Source organism: Prionailurus viverrinus, chromosome B4 (genome assembly GCF_022837055.1).
Source record: "Prionailurus viverrinus isolate Anna chromosome B4, UM_Priviv_1.0, whole genome shotgun sequence".
Classification (NCBI taxonomy): domain Eukaryota; kingdom Metazoa; phylum Chordata; class Mammalia; order Carnivora; family Felidae; genus Prionailurus; species Prionailurus viverrinus.
Window position 1 is genome coordinate 108,146,510 of NC_062567.1, and position 15,011 is coordinate 108,161,520.

Sequence of the window (15,011 nt, forward strand, 5' to 3'; positions counted from 1 at the left end):
TCCCGAGTCCTTTATAGCTCCAAATTTGTTTTCTCTTCCTTGAGCTTTTTCAGTTTGAAAATAAATAGAGACACTACTGGTAAGATTAAATTATTTTGTTGTCATCAAGTTAAAAATCATCTGATTCATATTGGCCTCATTCTAGCCCAAACAGTAAAGATTTTATAGAATATTATTTAAGCATAGTTAGTTTTAATCTTTGGGGAAAAAGAATCTTTATTACTAGTCAGTAGTCCAGTTCCTGGGATTGGAAGGTGAATGTGGGTATGAATTGTGGCTGACACTGCACGCCCTACATCAGTGATTATATCAGGAGTCAGAAGCCTCAAAGGGAGATACAAATTGGTGCTACAGACTTGGCGCCAGGCACAGACAGGGCCTGGCTTTCAGTCATGACCAGTGTTGCACTGTCAAAGTGATTTCTGGATGTTGCGACCTATTACCAGCTCCCTTGCCCTGGGAAGCAGAGCCAGTATTGAATAAACTTGCTGTTAATTTGTCTTTTTGCTTCTGTGTTCCTTTACTTCTCTGGCCTGCCTTTCTTCATTTTAGTTCATCATTAGTTACAAGAATATGATCTGGAAAGTGACTCTTGAGAGGTTGACTGAGGGACCATGATTGAAATGGAGTTAAAGAAGAAGCCCCCCGTTGCAGGAAACTTGAAGGAGCACAACCTCAGAAAATGTGGACGTTATAAGGAGAATCTTAGGAGGGGGAAGATATCAAGCAGGAAAACTTGACAGATGAGAGATTTTTCTCAAAGAATGTCATGGCAAAAAGGGACAGACCTAAGGGTGTTACCTGGGAAAGAAAGCATCATAGCTTAAAAATGAAAGGGAGCCAGAATGGGAAGGAAAAAAAGGAGCTGGTTAGGAAGAGAACTTTTGTGTAATTTAACAGCCTTCAAAGCAGAGGTATTCCTAATAAATAATTAAATACGTGTAAGGATATATATTATAAAAGTTCATAAAAATAAATTCAATTGTTAGATGTAAAAATTGAATTTCCTTTTTCCCTCCTCTAGTCTTCAGAACCTAATAAAGAAAGGCCTCAGAGGATTTTCCTTAAGTCATTATTAAAAAAAAAAAAATTCCTCTTCTCTTCTGCCATTAAAACCTTGCATGGCAGTCGACCAGAGTACATAAGAGTCTTATTGGGGAGATGCTAGTGAGGAAACTTACACTAAAGGGGATGAAAATATTTCTGCTCGCCTCTGTTCCCATGGCCTTAGTTTACTAAAGTCACCATCAGCATTTTTCTCAAGCTGGATTTACTGTATATATTCAATTTTAAATTAACTGCATAAGGTTTATTTACTTCATGGATTATCTAAGACTCCTTTTAAAATATCCAAATGTTAAGTAGGGTTTTAGGGTCTGAATTTCCTCCCATTGTTCAGTTGATATATAGTCATGAAGAATGCTGTGGTGTGTGTCAGGGAAACATAGGAAAGCTGGATGTGAAAAAAAAAAAAAACCCAACAACTCAAACATACAGAATGTCTAAAATCAAATACGGTATGCTTTAGATCTTCTATGGTTTGAGATTATTTATGTTGTTAAAATTACTCCTCTTCATTAGTATAGTTAACTGCCAATTGACCAAATTCTGGTGCCTGGAACTCATAAATAAGAAGACTATCAAGTACTATAAAATCACTGATAGTTGCATTCTTAAATGACTGAATTTTTGATATTTTCTCAGAATCACTCTTGACCTCATTTTAAAATCCAAGCAATAGTTAAAAAAAAAAACTATATATATATATGGTTTCAAATAGTTTCAAAAGCTTCTAATTTTCTGTACTTATGATGGGTTAGAATATTACATATACATTTTTGCAAAAATTAGGCCACTTCATCCAAGATAAATATTGCATAAGCCCCTGAACTATTATAATGGCCCAGAAGTAAAGTTACAACAAATAAAAAGAAAACAGTCCTTTACAGAAAGCATGATCAGCAAGGCAGTCAATGCAATGCATTCTTGATAGACATTTAATACATACTTTATCTTAAATGGAATATAAATATTTTTGCTTATATTTTGAGATAAGATCTAAGAAGCAGCTCATATGTTTGTGTTGTTTTAGTTTGCTCATGTTACAGAGAAGTGGTGCAATACCGCTATGCCCTCTTGACTGCCTTTGTTAACCATATTTATAATAGTCAGCATTAGCATCTGAAGTCTTTTTTTGTTCTGCCTTGGACTGTGATTGGTTCTCCTAAAAGTTTCTTTGGTCATCTTTCCATTTGAGGTCACTATGTTGTTTTATCTTGTGTGTCCACTTGATTGGGCCACAGGGTACCCAGATATTTGATTAAACACTATTCTCGATGTATCTTTGAGGGTGTTTCTGGAGGAGATCAACATTTAAATTGGCAGGCTGAATAAAGCAGATTGCTCTTCTCAGTGTGGGTAAGTCTCATCCAAATAGTTGAAAGCTAGAAGAGAACAAAAAGGCTGAGTAAAGAAGAATTTTCTCTCTTTGCCTGACTGTGTTTGAGTTGGGACATCAGTCTTTTCATGCCCTTCGAGTTAGACTGGAACTTACACCATCAGCTAGCCTGGTTCTCAGGCCTTCAGACTCTGACCCAAACTTTTATATCAGCTCTCTTGAGACTCCAGTTTGCAACTACGGATTTTGGGACTTCTCCACTTTCATAATTGCATTGCTAATTCCTTATAATAAATATCTTTGTATGTATATATATTCTATTGGTTCTTTTTCTCTGGAGAATCCTGACCAATGCATTCACCTGTTTACCTTTCTCATGAGTTCATCAGAAGGAGCTAAACTTTACCATAAACACACTAGCTTCAAAGACTTGTACTCCTTTCTGCAAAGTCTCTTTAAAGAGAGAGCTCCAAGAGAGAAAAGCAAAGGGGAGCCATTCCTATTCATGGGGCTAGATGCTGTCCCAGGGCAACCCCATTTAAGCAGAGTCCTGCTCTGAAACACCTACCTCAAGCTCATTTCATGTAGCTCTAGGTCTGTTTTCCTCTGGCTTGGAGACCCAAAGTGCTTTTAGGATCTGGCAGCCACTTGCTCAGTTCTCAACTGCTAAAGCTTAGCTGCTAGAGGACTCACTTGGCCTCTGGAAGATTATACCCATCCTCTGAAGTTCATCTTTGCTCTTGTTATTTTCAAAGCCCCCCAGTTTGGTCGCTTCTACTCGGGGCTGCCTCTGACTTCTTCAGGGGTCTTTACTCTCATATAGATGGATGGGTTTTAGAGACCTTGGGATGCCAGATATATATATCTGGTTCTTTTCTTTTCCTTCCCAGGGAAGAGATACCAGTCAAAGCATTGATTGCTTTGTTGAGCCCAAGAAGTTCAGCAGTATCTTAGCACTTTCTTAACTAAGTGCCCTCCCATTGACGGAAAAGGTTGCATATACTTATTTCTCAGGACATATGAAGCATTTGCAGCTCTCTTAGGGTGAGAAAAATAGCTCAAGGTTAAACCCAACTATATACTTTTTCAAGGAAATCCTGTAGTTGCTAAGCTTTTCAGGACATATACAAGTTCAGTGTTTATTCAAATTTTAGGATACCTCATGTTTCCTAAGCATGCATATTAGCAAAAGACGTATTTTTCCTGCTTCCTCCAACATGTCCCCTCCCCTCATCGCACTTTTATTTCAGGGCACTAGAGTTCAGTGTTAGGGTTTTCAATGATTTCCAACAAATACTTCTGGGATACCGCTGTTCGTTTAATGCCTAGATTTTTATAGTTGTAAGTTACAGTGACAGGATAAAGTCACTGTCATAACTTTTCCCTGAGTAAACGAACAATGCAATACATTCATGTTCTGCCAATTTGCTGCTCTACCATGATCTCTTGAAACAGGTTTTTCTTAGTTATGTTCCTGTCACCTAACAGTAGGACTGGTCCTTGTCTGCATGGAGCTGTCAGTTCAACAGGAGAAAGCTTCACAAATAAATAGTGATAATCAAAAGCGACAACCATAATAATGGTGTCTACAAAGTGCAATGGAACTGCTGCGTGGGGGGCAATTAACTCTGCTTTCACGCATGCAGGTCAGGGAGGGCTAGGGAAAGCTACTGAGGGACTTTTCTCTTGGGTCTTGACATGAATATAATTTGGCCACAGGACCAGTGGGAAGGGAAAAGAGGGAGATCTGATGATTGTAAAATACTTTAAGACTTGAAAAAATTTGCCGAGGCATTCTTTCTTAAACTAATGTTTAGAAAACAATTACTGTTTGAGTTAGAGTATTTAAGCATTCCTATTAAGCAACGTCTTTAAATTCTGTGCCAATTTTTTTTTAAATAGGGAAACAACTGCATGCATTCAATGCTTTATTAGTTTTAATTTTAAACAACAATTGAAAACATTTTATGGAGTAATTTTTCTTTTGCTTTGGAATTAAATTTATTCTTTTTGTACATAGGCACTCTGTTTGTCTAAGTTAATGGAGTATTTTGTATACTTTATCTAATATATACTTATTCTCTTAGGAAACAATTTAGTGCTTTCTATAGAACAGAACTGCTGCCAGCTACTATGTGATTTGATTTATTACAAGAGTTTATGAGTTGGACTCATTAACACACCCCTTACAAAGGATCACTCTAGGAGAAGTTTGATTTAAAATTTTCAAACTTTTGTAATTACTGGTCAGAACCTCGTGAAATATCTAGTCCTCTATCGCAATAAAGTATCAGAACTTTATTTTTTTGTGTCTTTATAGATGATGGTTATTCTTGAATAGTTTTGTGAGGAAGTATATTCAAAGACATTTATGCGCAATTATTTAAATAACACTTCAATTACCATAAATTTTTGTTGTTTCAAAACTCCAGTATTGTTATTTTTAATATTTTTTTAATGTCTATTTATTTTTGAGAGAGACAGAGACAGAATGCTAATGGGTTAGGAGCAGAGAGAGAGGGAGACACACAATCCGAAGCAGGCTCCAGGCTCTGAGCTGTCAGCACAGAACCCAACGTGGGGCTCGAACTTAACGAGCTATGAGATATGACCTGAGCCAAAGTCGGACGCTCAAGTGACTGAACCACCCAGGCACCCCGTATTAAATGTTCTTTTTAATAGTTTCTTTGCCAGCTGATTGTGTAGATATTTTTGCCGTTTTAATGGTAACTGAAACTTGTTTAAAAACACAATAAATTAGAGCACCTATAAAAGATAATTGTGCTCAATACCTATAACACAGTCTTGAGGAAAAATAAGCTTGGAGACAAAGAATCATAGTACAATTAGTTAAGTGCTATAAAAGTATGCATAAAGTATCAGAAACTCACAATTATGAAACACTAAATTCTGTTTAGGGAGAGGTGAGATGGCTCAGAAAGGTTACCAAGGGGAGAGATGTTTGAGAAATGTCCTGGGGACATAAGGAGAAGAGTATCTGAGTTGAAAGCACCATCATGAGTGTAGTGCAGGAGGACTAGTAAGAAGTCCTATGGGACAGGAAGTGAGACTGGGAACAAGGCTGGGGACACAACAGTTGAAAGGGTTTATGTACCACTTAAGCAGAAAAAAGAAACAGCATGTATTAGAGAGATCACCTTGATAACAGAAAGGGGAGTAGGTCCTTTCTAAGAAAGAGCAATGGCAGCAATGCAAGTTAGTAATTATAGGCAAATTTGAGCACGTCAGATGCAGTACTTACAATGGAAGGAGACAGGACAGGTGGGATATGAGAACTGTCTGGAGATGGTAAACTTGAGAAGGGCTGGTGGCCGATGAGGGAGAGAAGAAGAGGTAGACATAATGGAAGAGGAAGAGTACTAAATGACTAATTTTTTTGTTTGGGAAATAGAATGAATAGGGGTATTATTTATTCATCTAGGAAAGATAGGAGGAAGAAGCAACAGTACTTCATTCTGGAAAGAATGTGGACACAGGTTTCAATCCTGGTTTTCTGCTCTAGTATTACTTACTAGCTATGGGAAACTTGGCCAAGCTCTTCACTCTCTCAGAGCCTCCTTTTCTTCTTTTAAAATAAGGAAAATTATACTCTTTGTGGAGTTGTTGAGAGGATTAAATGACAAAGATGTATATAAAGTGACTGGCACTTTCCTGAAATATCAGAGACACAATTTCTTTATCCATTCATCAGTTGATGGACATTTGGGCACCTTCCATAATTTGGCTATTGTTGATAGAGCTGCTATAAAAATTGGGGTACATGTGCCCCTATGAATCCTCACTCCTGTATCCTTTGGATAGATTTCTAGTAGTGCTATTGCTGAGTTGTAGGGTAACTCTATTTTTAATTTTTTGAGGAACTTCCACACTGTTTTCCAGAGTGGCTGTACCAGTTTGCATTCCCACCAACAGTTCAAGAGGGTTCCTCTTTCTCCACATCCTCATCAACATCTGTTGTCTCTTGAGTTGTTAATTTTAGCCATTCTGACAAATCAATGTGGTTTTGATTTGTATTTCCCTGATGATGAGCAATGTTGGGCATCTTTTCATGCGTCTTTAAAGCAGAGTTAATACCTGTTCTTCTCAAGCTGTTCCAAAAAATAGAAACAGAAGTAAAGTTTGCAGGCACATTCTATGAAGTCAGCATTACCTTGATTCCCAAACCAAAGACCCCACTAAAAAGAACTACAGGCCAATATCCCTGATGAACGTGGATGTAAAAATTCTCAACAAGATACTAGCAAAGTGAATTCAACAGCATATTAAAAGAATTATCCACCATGATCAAGTGGGATTAATTCCTGGGCTGCAGGGCTGGTTCAATATTCACAAATCAATCAATGTGATATATCACATTAATAGAAAAAAGGATAAGAATTATATGATTCTGTCAATAGATGCAGAAAAATCATTTGAGAAAATAAAGCATCCTTTCTTAATAAAAAACCCTCAAGAAAGTTGGGATAGAAGGAAATTTAACTTCACATCATAAAAGCCATATATAAAAGGCCCGCTGCTAGTATCATCTTCAGTGGGGAAAAACAGAGCTTTCTTCCTAAGATTGGGAACACAACAGGGATGTCCACTCTCACCAGTGTTGTTTAATGTAGGGTTGGAAGTCATAGCTTCAGCAGTCAGACAACATAGTGAAATAAAAGGTGTCCAAATTGTCAAAGAAGAAGTAAAACTTTCACTTTTTGCAGATGACATGATACTGTACATGGAAAACCCAAAAGACTCCACCAAAAAACGGCTAGAACTGGTACACAAATTCAGCAAAGTCACAGGATATAAAATCAATGTACAGAAATCGGTTGCAATAATGAAGCAACAGAAAGAGATATCAAGGAATAGATCCCATTTACAGTTGCACCAAGAACCATAAAATACCTAGGAATAAATGTAACCAAAGAGGTAAAGATCTGTATGGTGAAAACTACAGAAAGCTTATGAAAGAAATTGAAGGAGACACAAAGAAATGCAAAAACATTCCATGCTTCTGGATCGGAAGAACAAATATTGTTAAAGTGTCGATATTGCTCAAGCCATCTACTCATTCATCGTAATCCCAATCAAAATAGCACCAGCATTCCTAACAGAGATAGAACAAGCAATCTTAACATTTGTGTGGAACTAGAAAAGACCCCGAATAACCAAAGTAATGTTGAAAAGAAAACCAAAGTTAGAGGCATCACAATCCCAGACTTTAGCCTGTACTACAAAGCTGTAATCATCAAGACATTATGGTATTGGCAAAGACACATAGACCAATAGAATAGAATAGAGAACCCAGAAACGGACTCACAAATGTATGGCCAACTAATCTTCGTAAAGCAGAAAAAAGTATCTGATGGAAAAAAGACAGTCTGTTTAGCAAATGGTGCTGGGAGAACTGAACAGCAACATGCAGAAGAATGAACCAGGACCACTTTCTTACACCATACACAAAAATAACTTCAAAATGAATGAAAGACCTAAATGTGAGACAGGAAACCATCAAAATCATAGAGGAGAAAACAGGCAAGTTGACCTCTGCCACAGCAACTTCTTACTTGACATGTCTCCGAAGGGAAATAGAAGCAAAAATGAACTATTGGGACCTCATCAAGATAAAAAGCTTCTGCACAGCAAAGGAAACAATCAACAAAACTAAAAGACAACCAATGGAATGGGAGAAGATATTTGCAAATGACATATCAGATAAAGAAAGGGCTAGTATCCAAAATCTATAAAGAACTTACCAAACTCAACACCTGAAAAAAAAATAATCCAGTGAAGAAATGGGCAGAAGACATGAATATACACTTTTCCAAGATTTTTTTTTAATTTTTAACTGATCTCTACACCCAACATGGGGCTAAAATTTACAACCCTGAGGTCAAGATTCACATGCACTACCGACTGAGCTAGCCAGGTGCCCCTGACTTCTTTCTTCTTCTACATCATTATTCATTCAGCATTTTTTTCTGTTATTAATATAAAACACAATTTCCCCCCACAGAATATCTAAATATTTTATAAATTCTCAATGTCAGATTCAATCTACTGAATAGATTAAGATTCCTAAAGGCTTTTCCCCCATTTTTCCCTTTTATTCCCTACCACAAGAGGGCATATATCTCATCTTCTCTTAGAAGTTAATAGAAAAATATAGGAAATGTGTGCTGTTTCCAGTGGTCCAGTTGCCTATCCTGTCCTGAGATTTCAGATTGAGAGAGAGGTTCCCTACCACTTCATGGTTGCTTTTGGTATGGAAAAACATCTATCTTCTTATTTCCAAAAATTCCCATTTAGGATCATGAATTTATCCAGTACCATCCAAAGTTGGGTTTTGTTTTGTTTTGTTTTGATTTTCTTTTCTTTTCTTCTCTTTTCTTTTTTTCTCCTTCCTTTCTTTCCTGTTTGTTTTTATGTTTGTTTGTTTGTTTTTTACCTGAATCATCCCCAATATATCAAGCAAAGAACATTGCTTTACCACCTGTTATATCAAATATTTTGGCAACATATTAAACCACCTTTCTAAATGCTGAAGAATGCCATCTTTCTATGATTCTGCAGTTTAGTAAATAAGATGGTGTTCCATCTAACCACCAGATCCTAGTATTTATTTTTCTTTACTCTTTTTTCAGAAGAGAGACAACCTGGAATCCTTGGAAATTTCCAGTAGACTTGTAAATCTAACTTGAAAGGGAACAGAATGGTGTTTCAGAATAGGTTCGGTCAAGCAGTAGCTTTGGATTTGTTACATTGTTATTCCAGATATGTTTGTTCCAAAACAAACTGATTTTATTTTTCTAAATTAAATTCTCCCTTCCCTTAGAGTTAAGAGGGGATATACCTCAGAATATACCTGTTGTCAGTTTTACATGGCCTATAAGATGGCTGGAGGCTCTGAGGCTGACAGCATGCATTTTTTGCTTCTCAGACTTTGTATAACATTTCCAAGGCCTTGGTTTTTATGCCTTAGTCCCCAAACATTCCAGGCCTATTGACATTAGGTTACTGCTTCCTTCCAGAATATTTTCTAGTCCCATGGAATCTTATCTCATTCTGAAGTTACAATACTCCTCTCTCTTTAATCTCTGTGAGGCCTTCTGCCTCTAAAATAATCCAACTTCTTTTTAGTTAAATTCAAGAGCAAAAGTCTTTAGAACACAAAAATCTTCCTTTTCTTCTACAGAGGGAGGAAGAAAAATGGTTCTTATTTTCCTGGTGAGCCTACTGAAAAAGAAAGTGCAATTTACTTCATCCCTGATTGTTCTGTTACATTTGTTTAGTAACGGTTTCTATTTGAATGGTGTTAGAGGCTTCTAAGTGAATGCTTGAGTATTCCTGGTATAAAACAGTGACATCCTAGGATTTGTGTGTAGAAGTCTCTTAGGTTGAATAGATTTTGTGTGTGTCTGTATGTGTTTATATGTGAAAATATCAATAATTCAGTATGAATTAGTCAAGTAAAAAATCAGGTATTCATCCCAAAAAGACTTTACAGGACACGATTGTGTTGTAGATACTGTAATTGGCATTGGGATTTGGGGTATAGCTGTGAATCAGAACTTATATTCTATCAGGAATTTTTCTGGGGCAAGATGATTAAAATGATGATAGCACTGTCATAAATGCTATATGTAAATTATTTTCTTTAATATTTGCAATAATTATGTGTTCAATTATAAATTATTAGTCCCATTTTATAATAAGGAAACAAATGGAAAACACGTGGTTTGCCAAAATTTAAATTGCCTATAAGTGCTTGAGATACTATTAAAATCCACACATTCAAAGCCTGTGCTCAATGCTGCCACACTAGTCAGGATGGCCACAAAGACTAGGAAGATAGATTTTTAAAAAAATAGATGAAACATCTTGATTGCTTCTTTTGAAATATGCTTAAGGTGTAGGTTTCTTCAATGACAATTAGACATACCAATTGTTATGGGTTAAATTGCATCCCTCTCAAATTCATATGTTGAAATCTTAACCCCCAGTACTTAAAAATATGATTTTTTTTTTTAGAAATAGAGTTGTCATAGATGTACTTACTTAGGTCAAAATAAGGTTATGCAGAGTAGGGTGAGGCTCTAATCACCCAATGTCTATATAAAAAGAGGAAATTTGGACATAGATACGCACAGTGAAAATGCCACCTGGACATGAAGGCAGAGATAGGAATGATGTGTCTACAGGCTAGGGAAAGCCAGCAAAATACCAGAACTGAGAGAGAGGCATGAAATAGATTCCTCTTCAGAGCCCTCAGAAGAAATCAAATCTGCTAACCCCTTAATCTGTCTCCAGAACTTCAGACTTCTACTTCCAAAACTGGAGACAGTACATTTATGTTGTTTAAGCCACCTAGTTGTGGTATCCTTTTACAGCAGCCCTAGTAAACTAATATACAAGCCATCTAAAGCAACACATCACAGATGCGTGTGCAGAGATTGATGAAAATGCTCCCTTAAGGTACCGTATTCACTGTTGATGAGGAACAACATATTGGACAGATTACATATTGTAATAGAACAGCAATAAACTATTTAGTATGCATGTTTATTTATGTTGCCAGTCTTTATGGCCACCCTGTATATTTTACTTAGAGAAGTTGATTCACTTTATTTTTTTAAACTGTTTTACTCTTTTTTAAAATTAATTAATTAAAAAGTTTTTTTAATGTTTATTTATTTTTGAGAGAGAGATACAGAGTGCGAACAGGGAGGGGCAAAGAGAGAGGGAGACACAGAGTCTGAAAACAGGCTCCAGGCTCCTAGCCATCAGCACAGAGCCAGATGCGGGGCTAGAACCCAGGGACTGTGAGATCATGACCTGAGCTGAAGTCAGACACTTAACTGACTGAGCCACCCATGTGCCCCTAATTAATTAATTATTTTGACAGAGAGAGAGAGACAGAGATCCAGTGCTTGAGAGAGAGAGTGGGGAGGAGGAGAGAGAGAATCCCAAGCATGCTGGGCACTGTCAACGTGGAGCCCAGCTTGAGGCTCAGAGTCACAAACCATGAGATCATGACCAAAACTGAAATCAAGAGTGGGACGCTTAACCGACTGAGATATCCAGGCGCTCTGAGAAGTTGATTCACTTTAAAAAATCAATAATTTATCCATCGCATCTAGTAAATTCTTCTTTAGTTGAGGAGTTTAATTAAAGGGAAAGGGGGAGACCTATAAAAGTACATTTTGAAAACAGAACAAAAATAATTAAATATGAAATCTGAAAATAATCAATCAAGATAGCCAGCTGTAGCATTTTGCATTCCCATCAGTAATTGATGAGAGTTCCTATTGCTGTAGATTCTCACCAGCATTTGGTGTTGACAGTGTTCTCGATTGGTGTTTTGTGGTATTTTATTGCTCTTTTAATTTGCGTTTTTGTTTTTTTTTTTTTTTTTTTTAGTTTCAACTTATTCCAGAAAGGTGACCTTTTATTTATTTTTTTTAATTTTTTTTCTTTTTTTTTAAGGGATATTGTATTTCTTTTTATTCAACTTTTTTTTTTCAATATATGAAGTTTATTGTCAAATTGGTTTCCATACAACACCCAGTGCTCATCCCAAAAGGTGCCCTCCTCAATGCCCATCACCCACCCTCCCCTCCCTCCCACCCCCCCATCAATCCTCAGTTTGTTCTCAGTTTTTAAGAGTCTCTTATGCTTTGGCTCTCTCCCACTCTAACCTCTTTTTTTTTTCCTTCCCCTTCCCCATGGGGTTCTGTTAAGTTTCTCAGGATCCACATAAGAGTGAAAACATATGGCATCTGTCTTTGTCTGTATGGCTTATTTCACTTAGCATAACATTCTCCAGTTCCATCCATGTTGCTACAAAGGGCCATATTTCATTCTTTCCCATTGCCATATAGTACTCCATTGTGTATATAAACCACAATTTCTTTATCCATTCATCAGTTGATGGACATTTAGGCTCTTTCCATAATTTGGCTATTGTTGAGAGTGCTGCTATAAGCATTGGGGTACAAGTGCCCCTATGCATCAGTACTCCTGTCTCCCTTGGGTAAATTTCTAGCAGTGCTACTGCTGGATCATAGGGTAGGTCTATTTTTAATTTTCTGAGGAACCTCCACACTGCTTTCCAGAGCGGCTGCACCAATTTGCATTCCCACCAACAGTGCAAGAGGGTTCCCGTTTCTCCACATCCTCTCCAGCATCTATAGTCTCCTGATTTGTTCATTTTGGCCACTCTGACTGGCGTGAGGTGATATCTGAGTGTTGTTTTGATTTGTATTTCCCTGATGAGGAGCGATGTTGAGCATCTTTTCATGTGCCTGTTGGCCATCTGGTTGTCTTCTTTTTTTTTTTTAATTTTTTTTTTATGTTTATTTATTTCTGAGACAGAGAGAGACAGCGCATTAGAGGGAGAGGGGCAGAGAGAGAGGGAGACCCAGAATTGGAAGCAGGCTCCGAGCTGTCAGCACAGAGCCCGACGCGGGGCTCGAACTCACAAACTGTGAGATCATGACCTGAGCCAAAGTCGGTCACTCAACTGACTGAGCCACCCAGGCGCCCGTCTTCTTTAGAGAAGTGTCTATTCATGTTTTCTGCCCATTTCTTCACTGGGTTATTTGTTTTTTGGGTGTGGGGTTTGGTGAGCTCTTTATAGATTTTGGATACTAGCCCTTTGTCCGATATGTCATTTGCAAATATCTTTTCCCATTCCGTTGGTTGCCTTTTAATTTCGTTGGTTGTTTCCTTTGCTGTGCAGAAGCTTTTTATCTTCATAAGGTCCCAGTAGTTCATCTTTGCTTTTAATTCCCTTGCCTTTGGGGATGTGTCAAGTAAGAGATTGCTATGGCTGAGGTCAGAGAGGTCTTTTCCTGCTTTCTCCTCTAGGGTTTTGATGGTTTCCTGTCTTACATTCAGGTCCTTTAACCATTTTGAGTTTATTTTTGTGAATGGTGTGAGAAAGTGGTCTAGTTTCAATCTTCTGTATGTTGCTGTTCAGTTCTCCCAGCACCATTTGTTAAAGAGACTGTCTTTTTTACATTGGATGTCTTTTTTACATTTCCTGCTTTGTCAAAGATTAGTTGGCCATACGTTTGTGGATCTAGTTCTGGGGTTTCTATTCTATTCCATTGGTCTATGTGTCTGTTTTTGTTAATTTACATTTTCTTGATGACATATGATGTGGGTCATCTTTTCATATGCTTATTTGTATCTGTATCTATATATAATTTTTTTGATGAATAGTCTATTAAGATTCGTGTCTCATTTTTAGTTGGGTTTTTTTATCATTGAGTTTTAAGAGTTCTTTACATATTTTGGATTACAGTCCTTTATCAAATGTGTCTTTTCAAAATATTTTCTCCCAATCTGTGGCCTGTCTTCTCATTCTCTTGACATTATCTTTGGCAGAGCAAAAGCTTTTGGTTTTAATAAAGTGCGGCTTATCAAATATTTCTTTCATGGAATGCATATTTGGTGTTTTATCTAAAAAGTCTTCACCATTCCCAAGGTCATCTAGGTTTTCTCCTGTGTGTATCTATTTCTGGACTCTGTTCTGGTCCATTGATTTCTTTCTTTCTTTCTTTCTTTCTTTCTTTCTTTCTTTCTTTCTTTGTCTGTTTTGCCAGTATCACATTGTCTTGATTAAAATAGCTTTATAATAAGTCTTTAAGTTGAGGAGTGCCAGATCTCCAACTTTGCTCTTCTCCTTCAGTATTGTGTTAGCTAACACAATATTTTTGTTTTTCCTTATGAACTTTTGCTTTTCCTTATAAACTTTGGAATTAATTTTTGGAATCCATGAAAAAACTTGCTGGGAATTTTTATTGAGATTTAATTGGATCTAGAGATCAAGTTGGCAAGAACAAGCATCCTGATATTGTCTTCCTATCCATGAACATGGAATCTCTCTCCAATATTTGGATCTTTTTTGATTTCTTTCATCAGTGTTTTGTGGTTTTCTTCATATATACCTTGTGGATATTTTGTTATTTATACCTAATGTCCCATTTTGGGAGAGTAGTAATGTAAATGGTAATTGTTTTTAATTTAAAATTCCATGTGTTCATTGCTGATATATAGGAATGCAATTGACTTTTGTCTATTAACTTTGTATCCTGAAAACTTGATATAATTACCTGTCAGTTCCAGGAGGATTTTTGTTGTTGTTTGATTGTTGATTATTCTGAATTATTATTATTATTATTATTTGAATATTGATAATTTTGGGTTTTGTGCCTAGACAGTCGTATCAACTTCAAACAAAGACAGTTTTATTTCTTTCTTTCCAATATATATTCTTCTTACTTCCTTTTCTTATTGCAATAGCTATGACTTCAGGTATGATGTTGGAAAGGCATAATAAGAGGCAGCATGCTTACCTTGTATCTGATCTTAATGGGAAAGCTCACCATTGAGTATAATTATTGTTTTTTTGTGGATATTCCATATAAAATTGAGGAAATTCCCTTCTATTCATAGTTAGCTTAATTTTTATCATGAATGGTTGTTGGATTTTATTAAATGCATTTTCTGTATCTATTGATAAAATCCTGTGACTTTTCTTGTTTATAGCCCATTGAAGTGATAGACTACGTTAACTGATTCTATTTCCAGTTTTATAGAT